Raw genomic sequence first — 9455 nt, forward strand, 5'->3', positions numbered from 1 at the left:
GAAATCTTTCTCTGCTTTGCACATCCAGGAAGAACATTGATAATTTCTCACTATCATTTCCAGATCCACTGTCATTTCCAGATGTCATTTTGTTCCTAGATATAAGGTGAGCAGGCAGGAGCTGGGACTAGCCAGATAGCATCAGAACTGCTCAACTTCCTGCACAGCTACACAGGCTAATCAGGCAGAAGTGACCAAAGCAGCAAGATGTTGTCACCACTTCTTATTGTTTCAATAAGCATTGTAGCTGTTGAAGTTGTTGTTGGATTTATTGGAAATGGATTTATTACAACTGTTAATACAATTAATTGGATCAAAAGCAAAAAAACATCTTCTTCTGATATGATCCTGATCTTTCTGAGCACATCAAGATTTATCTCACAAGTGATGGTTCTAATGCACATCCACAGTCTCTACTTTGCTGACGTGTTTAAGTTGGCTTCAGTGTACAAGGACTTGGGTGCTGTGTGGATGTTTGTAAACCATAGCAGCTTGTGGTTCAGTACCTGGCTGTCTTGGTTTTGGAAAGACAGGAGTCTGCTAAGGAAGGCAGGAGCCTCCCCTGAAATTGAGAATGTAAACCCTCCCCACCCCTCCGAATTGCTACAATTTTAAATTAAGGGGCTCTCAGGCAAAGATATGGGAGCAGGCAATAACAGTTCTTTAACAGGGAAGAAATAAAAAGGATAAAATAAACAATACAATCTACTGGAACAACACTGACAGAGTCAGAACCCAACCTGACACCCTGTTGGTCAGGGTGTTGGTGGCAGTCCGATTGAAAATGTGGCTGCAGTCCTCTGAAGTATCAGGTGTGGTTCTGTTGGAGCAAGGGGAATCTGTAGAGAAGGATGTAGTCTTCCTCTGAAGATCCAGGAGGAAAAGGTAGCTGCTGTTCTTCTGGGGAATCTCGTGGAGAACAAAACTGAACTGCAATTTCAGAATCTCAGAGTATATGGGGTAGCAGTGCTTGGCTCCTCCCTCTGGGCGGAGCATCTCACAATGGGATGTTACAGTTCTTATCAGTCATGCACCGATATTCAATAGTCTGTTATCAGCGGAGGTCCCCTCCCGAGGGAGGTGTGAATGTGGTCATCCAAAGAGAGAGATAAGGCAAACTGCTCACTTGACAAGGTAATCAGCCATACAGATGGTAATGGAAAACATCTTGCATGCAATCTTCAACACTGGCTCTATGTACTGTAGTGTGTAAAAGTAATCAATACCACCCACTGGCTGCTGCTGCAAATCAAGTGCAGAATAGCTGGGATGGTCCCATGGCTTCTTCTTGGATGGCTGGTGATCTCCTCTATGACTTCTCTTCCTTTACTATGGATTACACCCAGCACTTACCTATGCAGCTCAACAGGGAACTGCAGAGAAAATAGCACAGCTCATGTCATGGACTGGGATAGTTCATCTCTCTACTTGCTGGTTCTTTACTTTGTAGGTTGCTTTTTTCCCTCTAGTCCTCTCTGTGATGACCTCAGCTCTGTTAATTACTTCTCTGTGGACACACAGAAAGACAATGCAATGTTATGCAGATACTTTCATGGATGCTATGATAGATGTTCACCTAAATGCTATTAAATCCATTATTTCTTTCTTAATCCTGTATCTTTCCAGTTTTGTGGCTCAAATTTGTTGATACTTTCAACCTCTCAAAGTAAAGATGTGGTGAAAATTGCAGTATCCTTAGTTGTAGCTGGGGCATATCCTTCCATGCACTCAATTATCCTAATCATAGTCAATTCAAAACTAAAATTGGCATTTAGGAACCTTTTGCCTGCATTTTAAGTGTCATTTGGAAGATAAGCCTCCAAGCCCCAGGCTTGAGAGAAACACTCTCCAGTAAGATCTATGAAATCAATTGTTTTACTGTCTAAAACAATATGATTTATCAATCATATTGCTTTACTGTCTTTCTTCTTAAAAAAGAAATATCTTCCAGAGATTTCTGTGACTAGTCGTCCTTAACATTTCAGTGCATTTGAAATAAAGTGCATTTTTGCCTTACTTGTGCACCACTCCAGCTTCTTCCTTCCTGCTTAATACAGAGTGAGAATAAAAATGTACTGAATGGAAACAATGTACTTAAATAAGAAATCAGTTTTGGGTTGCTTTGTGATTTCAGATTATTAGTTTAAGACTGAAAGTTTTATGACCTGTTTGATTGAAGAAAATGGGGACTAAGACAAGAATGTACAGAGCTCACAAGTATCAGCTCTCAGGTAAAGGATTCTTTTTACCTGAGAAGGTTGAAATTTGACTAAAAACATGTTGTACAAGACATAGCTGGTGCTACATGGGAAAAGATTGTGCTTTTAGACTGGAAAAGCTAACTGGATTATAACCTGAGGGAAAATTAAAATTTGGAAGGACAGTCATTTAATATAATCAGATTGCATTCTGAATGAGGTTTATTTGTGTTAGGATTCCAGTATGTCTGTAACAATGTTAAATACCTATTTATAAATTGATACTTTTGTTTGAAATATATGTTATACTTATTTGTTTGGTTTTCTTGAAAGTGGATTACCAAGATGGTGATTACAATGTAAGGTGATGTAGGTACATAGAACTACCTGTAGAAAATCTCACTCTTGTTAAGTTGACCATTCTGATCATAGATTTGCCTTAATTGTCATGATTTGCTATTGCTTTGAGCAATATTGCTACGAGTTGTTTCCAAGGTTGTTTTCTTTTAAAATTTTATTACTATGAAGTTTCACATGAGGTTGGTGAAATATATTTAGCAAGTCCAGTTGTGTTTTATCAAATAATGTGTTTGATAAATCTGTTCTAAAGTTCTCAGCTTATAAATTACTGTGGTGAGAGTTTCAGTCCCACCTATAAAATTAATGAGCAGAGTGATTAATTTATTCTTGGAGTGTTCTCAGTTTTTGAAACATCAGAGTAATAAGTTTATAAAATTCTTTGAAAAAAAAAATACTGCTTAACATTATTAGATAAAGAGTGAATATAATGGTTTTAATTGGTACCTTAAAAGTTTTTTGAAAATGAACTGTGTGTTAATAGGAGACATAAGAGGATGTCTGTGTGATATGAAATGATATGATTATTAGCACGTGTAAATCATGGGTTCAGACTGCAGAGCGTGAGGGAGAGTCATTAATCTCACAAACACAGCATTTGGAGGCACAGTACATTGTACTGTAAAACTAAAGCTTCTATAATGTCCACTGCGGTGGACTGCTGTGGTGCTGAATCAAGAGAGACACAGAAGTCCCTCGAGGGAAGCAGGTGGGAACCATAATGCTCATGTCCCAGCAGCACTCCGCTCTGCCCTGCTTTACAGCTGCAAGTCCTGCCAACATGGACCAAGGCTAGAGCAGTTACACAGCGATAGCTCTTCCAGCTGGCAACATTGTGGAAAGAAAGTGTTCTGCAAGAAATGAGTTTGTTTGAGACTGTTTTATTGCGGGGTGATTGGTAGGGGTATTTGGCTTTCTGAAGCTGATAATTTCCCCGGTGAGCTCATTTCTCTTCAGGTATTTCCAAACCCATCTCTAAAGACAGTCTGAAGTAAAGGGATCAGAGCCAAAGATGATAATAACAGCCCTTGCTCAGCTTCTTCACCTTCAAGAGAGGGAGATCTGAGGCAGGTGCAATCATTAATAATATCCTCCAGTGCTTCCAGGGGAAGAGGAGGACAAAGCTCAAGGACTTGATGTCTTTATGTTGTATTGATGAAAGTTTTGTTACACGCAGCATAGAGTGAGATAGATGGGTACATAAATTAGAATTTTAAATGACTGGATTGGTAAATAAATTATTAGTTTTGTCCTTTTCCATTCCATCCTCCCCTCAAGCTTCAATTTATTTTCATGACTTCTTCCACAGCATATACAGATTTCTATTTGTTTTCTGATCTTACTCTGCTCTTTGGATTTCATCTTATCCCACCCTAAAATAATCTTCTGCATTCTCTTCGGATCCAGCCTGCTCTTTCAGGTACATTTTAAAAAAGCTTTCTCATTATTATTTTACAAAAAAACATCACTCACAAAATTACAATAGGCTTGTTTCTATATCTAGAAAGTTTATTTCAGAAAGCAGATCAATAAACCTGATGAATATTTTGTCAATTATTATTTGTGCCCCAAAAAATCATAAGAATAACGTCATTGAGATTTCATTGTCTAAGAAGTGTTTATATGATGATTGAAAATAAGACTGAGCTCACCAGTACATTTCTCCTGGAACTTTTCAAGTTACATGAAATGGGGATAACATGAATAGGAGAATACTGGCTGCAGTTTCTATAAGGCCAGAAATTGTAGCAGCTCCAGGATCATTGTGAGTATTAAGAAAAATATTGATTAGTGCAGTTTTTCATACCCACTGCATGAAAAATCAAACCTATTTTATTTTTTTAGTGAGATTTTTCTTGCTTTTTCTGGGTCAGAGACTCTACCCGACCAAATCAGAAACAGGGTGGTGGATATGAACTCTGCTATCCCTAAAATATTGCTTCTCCTCTGCTAGCCCTGCAGTCATCCTTTCCTCTCTGCTAGGAACACAGGCCAGCACTGCCAGCTCCATGGATCCCAGAACAGATGTTCTTATAAATGCTACTAAAACTCCAATCTTCACTTTTGCTGGTTTTCTAGTGGTAATCAGGAAGCTTTTCACCTTCTTTGCATCCAACAGCACAACGATGCTAATTTATTCTGAATAATTTTGGGTAATTTGAAAAGTAAAGTAAGTGTCAATGGAAATGCCACACTCTACCTATCTTTTCTTGAAATATGACTTCCTACTTTTGTGCAAGGTCTGGAGAAAAGTTTTCCTTCCTCTAAGAGTTTATAATAGGATTATAACCTGGGATTACTTTTATCCCTATTTATTTATTGTCTTCCTATCATAATACTCAACCTTCATTTCATTAATATCACAAGGACAGTTTCTCCAATGTTATAGAACACTTCTGAAGGCTAATCCCCCTTCCCCTCAATATTTCTTATCTTGTTTGTTCCTCGTTTGAGGACATCTGGGTGGGAGGTCATTGGAGCTTAGTTAGGTGTATAAATAATGTTTTTATATAAAACTTCATAGAGACATGGGTTTTAAGGTTTATTTTTAAAACCCTTTATAAATTCATGTGAAAATGGCTTTGAATACTTATAAATATTAAAAATATAAATAAGGCTCATGTTAATATCACTTCTAAGATTTATTATTTTCAAAGTTCAATTTCTCCCTCCCAATACCTATGTTTTTGCAATGAACCAAACTTTACATTGGCCAAAGTTGTCATAAAGGATATCAATTGCATCAGAGAAGAGCATAGGCCCTCTTGAAACCAGAGTTCCTGGTGCTCATAGGCTTTTCAGTGGTCAGGGGGTATTTCATTCTGAAAGCTTTTCTTGTCTCCACATTGAAAGGAGATATATCCTTCTCAAGTATTCAGCCTATCTGTGTGTGAAAGAGCAAGGATATTTTATCATCGGAAATCAGAGTAGTAGTATGGGTAGTGGCTACAGTGGGATTTAATTTGGCTTTTGAGAGGAGAGAAAAGAGAGCAGAAGTCTCATAAATCCATGAGATTTACTTTGGCTGGTCTCTTTTCCCAGTACAGCTAAACAAACTGGTAAACAAACTGGGGCAGCAATGCACCCTTCAGAAGCTGCTATTGCTGAACTGGGATCCATGCACTGAATGCTCCACTACAAAAAGTTCTTTTGCTGCCACAGGAAAAGCAGAGGCAAAGTGCTAAACAAGAATAATGGCTTGGTGTCATCATGTCTTAATTGACTCTTGGGGGAAAGGGGTGAAATTAAACCCTCTCTGGCCTTTAGGCACTCAGATGTGATACTGTGATGAGATTAAGATGGATGATATAATTCCTAAATTTTAAAAATGATTGGTAGGTAATTATATTATATTTTTTATCTTCTTCCACCCCTTTCCCCACTGTAATATTTGAATTTCATTTTTTCTCATTTTGTATCTTTTCTTTTTCCCCTCTCCTTTGAATACTTCTTTTTCTTTTCCTTTTTAGAAAAAAATTAATTATACATTTATCACTCATATTTCTTACCTCTTCCCCTAAAAATCTCCACTTTTTTTGCTGCTATTGCTGCTGCTATTGAAAATATATACCAATGAAATCAAGACAGGTTCATTCACATATTTACTTTATTATAATAAACACACATTTCAATGCACCTTATTGGTTTTGGCAGACTTATACTTCTTCTTTTGTGATAACATTGCAAATAAAATTTCTTCTTTTCCTTGTGAAGGCATTTAAAAAACATAAAAAGAAATCCCAACTAACAAATCCAAAACTGCTGAGACCCTGAGATACATGAATCTTCCCTTTCAAATCCCACTTTAGTCAGTTCTGCTTTGTAGTCCTTTCTCTGCCATTTGCTTTCTCTCACTCCAGTGTGGATTCCTTTTTCTTTTCCAGACTGTTATTTTCTTTCTCATTTTTCCCTGTCTCCTTTAAGGTCATTCTTAAAGTCTTTACTTTTCTCTTCCTCTGTTTAGTTTTAGTCGTCACCCTTCAATCCCTCAAACACTTGTTCCTTTCTATGTTTACACTGTTTGTTTCCCTTCCAGAGTAGAGATGACCATCCAAATATTTTCATTGCCTAGGATTGAGATAAGAAGGAAAAAGAAATAGAATGTAGTTGCACGTATGCAAACAGCAAAGTGGAAAACACTCAGTTCAAATACTGCATGTGTAAATTCTAGGTTCATGACTAAAATTATATTAAATGCATCCTGAGAAACTTGCTCACTCTCTTAAAGAAGAAAACAGAAGTCTGCCTGTTGGAATTAATTCTCACCAACAGAACAGAAGGAAATCAGCCTTTTTTTCCTGAGGAACTTCTCAATCTCTTCCAATAAAGACGTATAACAGGAACTATGAATAGGTATTCATTGAGCTCATTTGATAAATCGTAAGAAACACATCATGGGCTTTTTACAGGTGTTCAGCCAACAGAGGTTCAGACCCCTAACATAGCATGTGGGTATAATTTGAGTTTCAATGGTCACAGATATAATGTTTCTCTTGCTTGAGGTACCCATAACTTTCTTTAGGAATCTGAAGCACAGTTATTGCACATGTAGAGAAATATATCTCCCCTGTTGAATAAGTATCTATCTCTCAGCTAAATTCAGCACAAAAGGGGAAAAGACATAATATAAAAACTTTGTCATTCTTAAGTCATGTTTAGACTACAGCAGCAGCCAGTTTCCTTTTTCATTGCTTTTTTACAACTGGGCGAACTTGTGCATTTTTCTCATGCCATGGATCTACTCAGGCAGGAAAAAGGAGAAAATTACTCAAAAATATCCCCTGGAAAAGGTTATTCTGAGATATAAAATCTCTTGCTTTCAATTCCCTGATGCTGTGAAAAGCTAAAATCTTAGATCCCCTGTCTTTTGGCTCTTACAAAGCCAGTCTGCTATTATTTCAAAAGTCAGCTCCAAAGCACATTCTGTCAAAAGAGAGTTTGGCTTTTGGAAAGTAAATGACAACTCAAACTTTGCATTAAGTTTGAAACTGGTTGAACACATATATAAAAGCTCTTGATATAGTAGGCATTGGACCAAGAGACTGGGAAGAAGGAGATGGTTCATTAACTATCTGTGATGAGTCAACCCAAACTTCTCTTTCCTAGTCCCTTGGCCTGCTGCATCTCATCAACATGGAGATGACTTGATTTGCTTCACAAGGTCAGTGGGAAAGGTTAAAATCTCAGGCCGGCCTTGCGGAAGCTTCCATAAATCCCTTGCTTTTCTTGCTGACTGTAGAAACAGCCCATATACATTACCAAGTTAAGGAATGAGATGCTTAACAGTCTGAGTAACATTCTCTTTGAACCTCTTCACCTATATGAACATCTCGAGCTCCAAACTGCTGTTCTGACCAAAACTGGGAACTTCTGGATGATTCTTAAATCACCGCTCAGAGCACTGATGGTCCTTTCTGTTATTTCTTCTCGCTGTACTTTGGCTTATTTTAGCTTTTCCTTTTGTACTTCAGTAATGAATCCTCTGACAGACATCAGGGTGATAGATGCTGAGGATTTTCTGCTCTCCATATCATTCCACTGGACACCACTGGGATGTACTTACCTGTCATCATTCCATTTGAATGTAATCAGTAAATTATCTCTGTCCTCAAACTTATCAGAAGGAGGAGATAGAAATCCTGGCAGCTCCAGGACACCTAGGCGTGTAACTATCATCCAGTTTCTGTCTTTTCCCCTTTTCCTTCTATGTTTCCAGTGTTTTTTATTTGTTATTCCACTGGTGCAGTTAAATCACCAAGATTGCCTGCACTGTCTTTGGGGATCACTGTTTCTTGTTTAAATTCACTACACTCAGTTTATAACACATTTAAAACAAAACATTGATTCGATGTTGCATATCCTCCTCTAAGTCATTATAACGTGTAAAATTCCTTCCTTATTTTAAGGGGTAAGTTCTAAGAAAAACTTGATACAAATTAATTCAAACACAAAAGTAGGAAAATCCCTGGAACTGATCAAGTTCTTATATACCCGTACTTTGAGGAGAAGGGCAGTGACGCAAAGTACAAAAATTTTAAAATTTGTGAATATGCAGTATGTTTTCCGCACTTATTTTGGAGGCAGAGATAAATACAATTCTATATTTTAGTTTCAGGGTGAACTCCTTTGTATCCTTTCATCTTTCAGCTGAGCAGGCTGTTGAGTTTTCAAGAGTCAAATTGTTAAATCTCATATTGAAATACTAAGAATCAAACATTTCACTCAAGACACTTTTTCCTACAGGAGCTTTGTGAAGGGTTTTTTTTTTTTATATAGCCTATTACTTAAAAGTTGACAGCAAAAGCAGTACAGTTATCTATAAACCAGCTGTCATGATATCTTCAGAAAATCACTTTTTGCATTGAATTGATGTTGTGATCATATACTTTGCTGTCATGTGGCTTGATAAGTGATTGCTTGCTGTGAAGAGCCCACAAACTTCTAGTACTTGAGCTTCTTACAATATATATTTACATGCAGTTGCAAGCGTTGTACTTTCATGGAGCTGATTGAACAATCTTCAAACAAATACATTATTCAACAAACATTTCTATGGAATAACTTCTTTCCAGACTGAATTTAAAAGAAATTAATCTGGCTCTCATCCTTACAAAGTTTAGTAGGTTCTATGAAAAAGCACTGTAAGTAGAGCAAGAGGGACTCATAGCTAAGGTGCATCTCAGTTTAGTTCTATCATTGATGGGATTTCCAATGATACATCAATCACCTCTATGCTTCATTGTCCGGGCAGGAATAGAAAGGTTTTTATTTGCCACTGTAAATTTGTTTGAAATAATACATAGGATTTGCTGTATAAATGCAGAATATTTTATTTCCTATTTTTATTTTGTTTGCCTACATTTCATACAACCTGATTTATTTCAGGCTGCGTGCTTCAGG

At 37.2% G+C, this 9455-nt stretch overlaps 1 pseudogene; it reads left to right on the forward strand.

Moving 5' to 3' along the window:
* The first annotated feature begins 207 nt into the window (after positions 1-207).
* LOC115903111 lies at positions 208-1855 on the forward strand (annotated as a pseudogene).
* The last annotated feature ends 7600 nt before the right edge of the window (positions 1856-9455 follow it).

Source organism: Camarhynchus parvulus, chromosome 1 (genome assembly GCF_901933205.1).
Source record: "Camarhynchus parvulus chromosome 1, STF_HiC, whole genome shotgun sequence".
Lineage (NCBI taxonomy): Eukaryota > Metazoa > Chordata > Aves > Passeriformes > Thraupidae > Camarhynchus > Camarhynchus parvulus.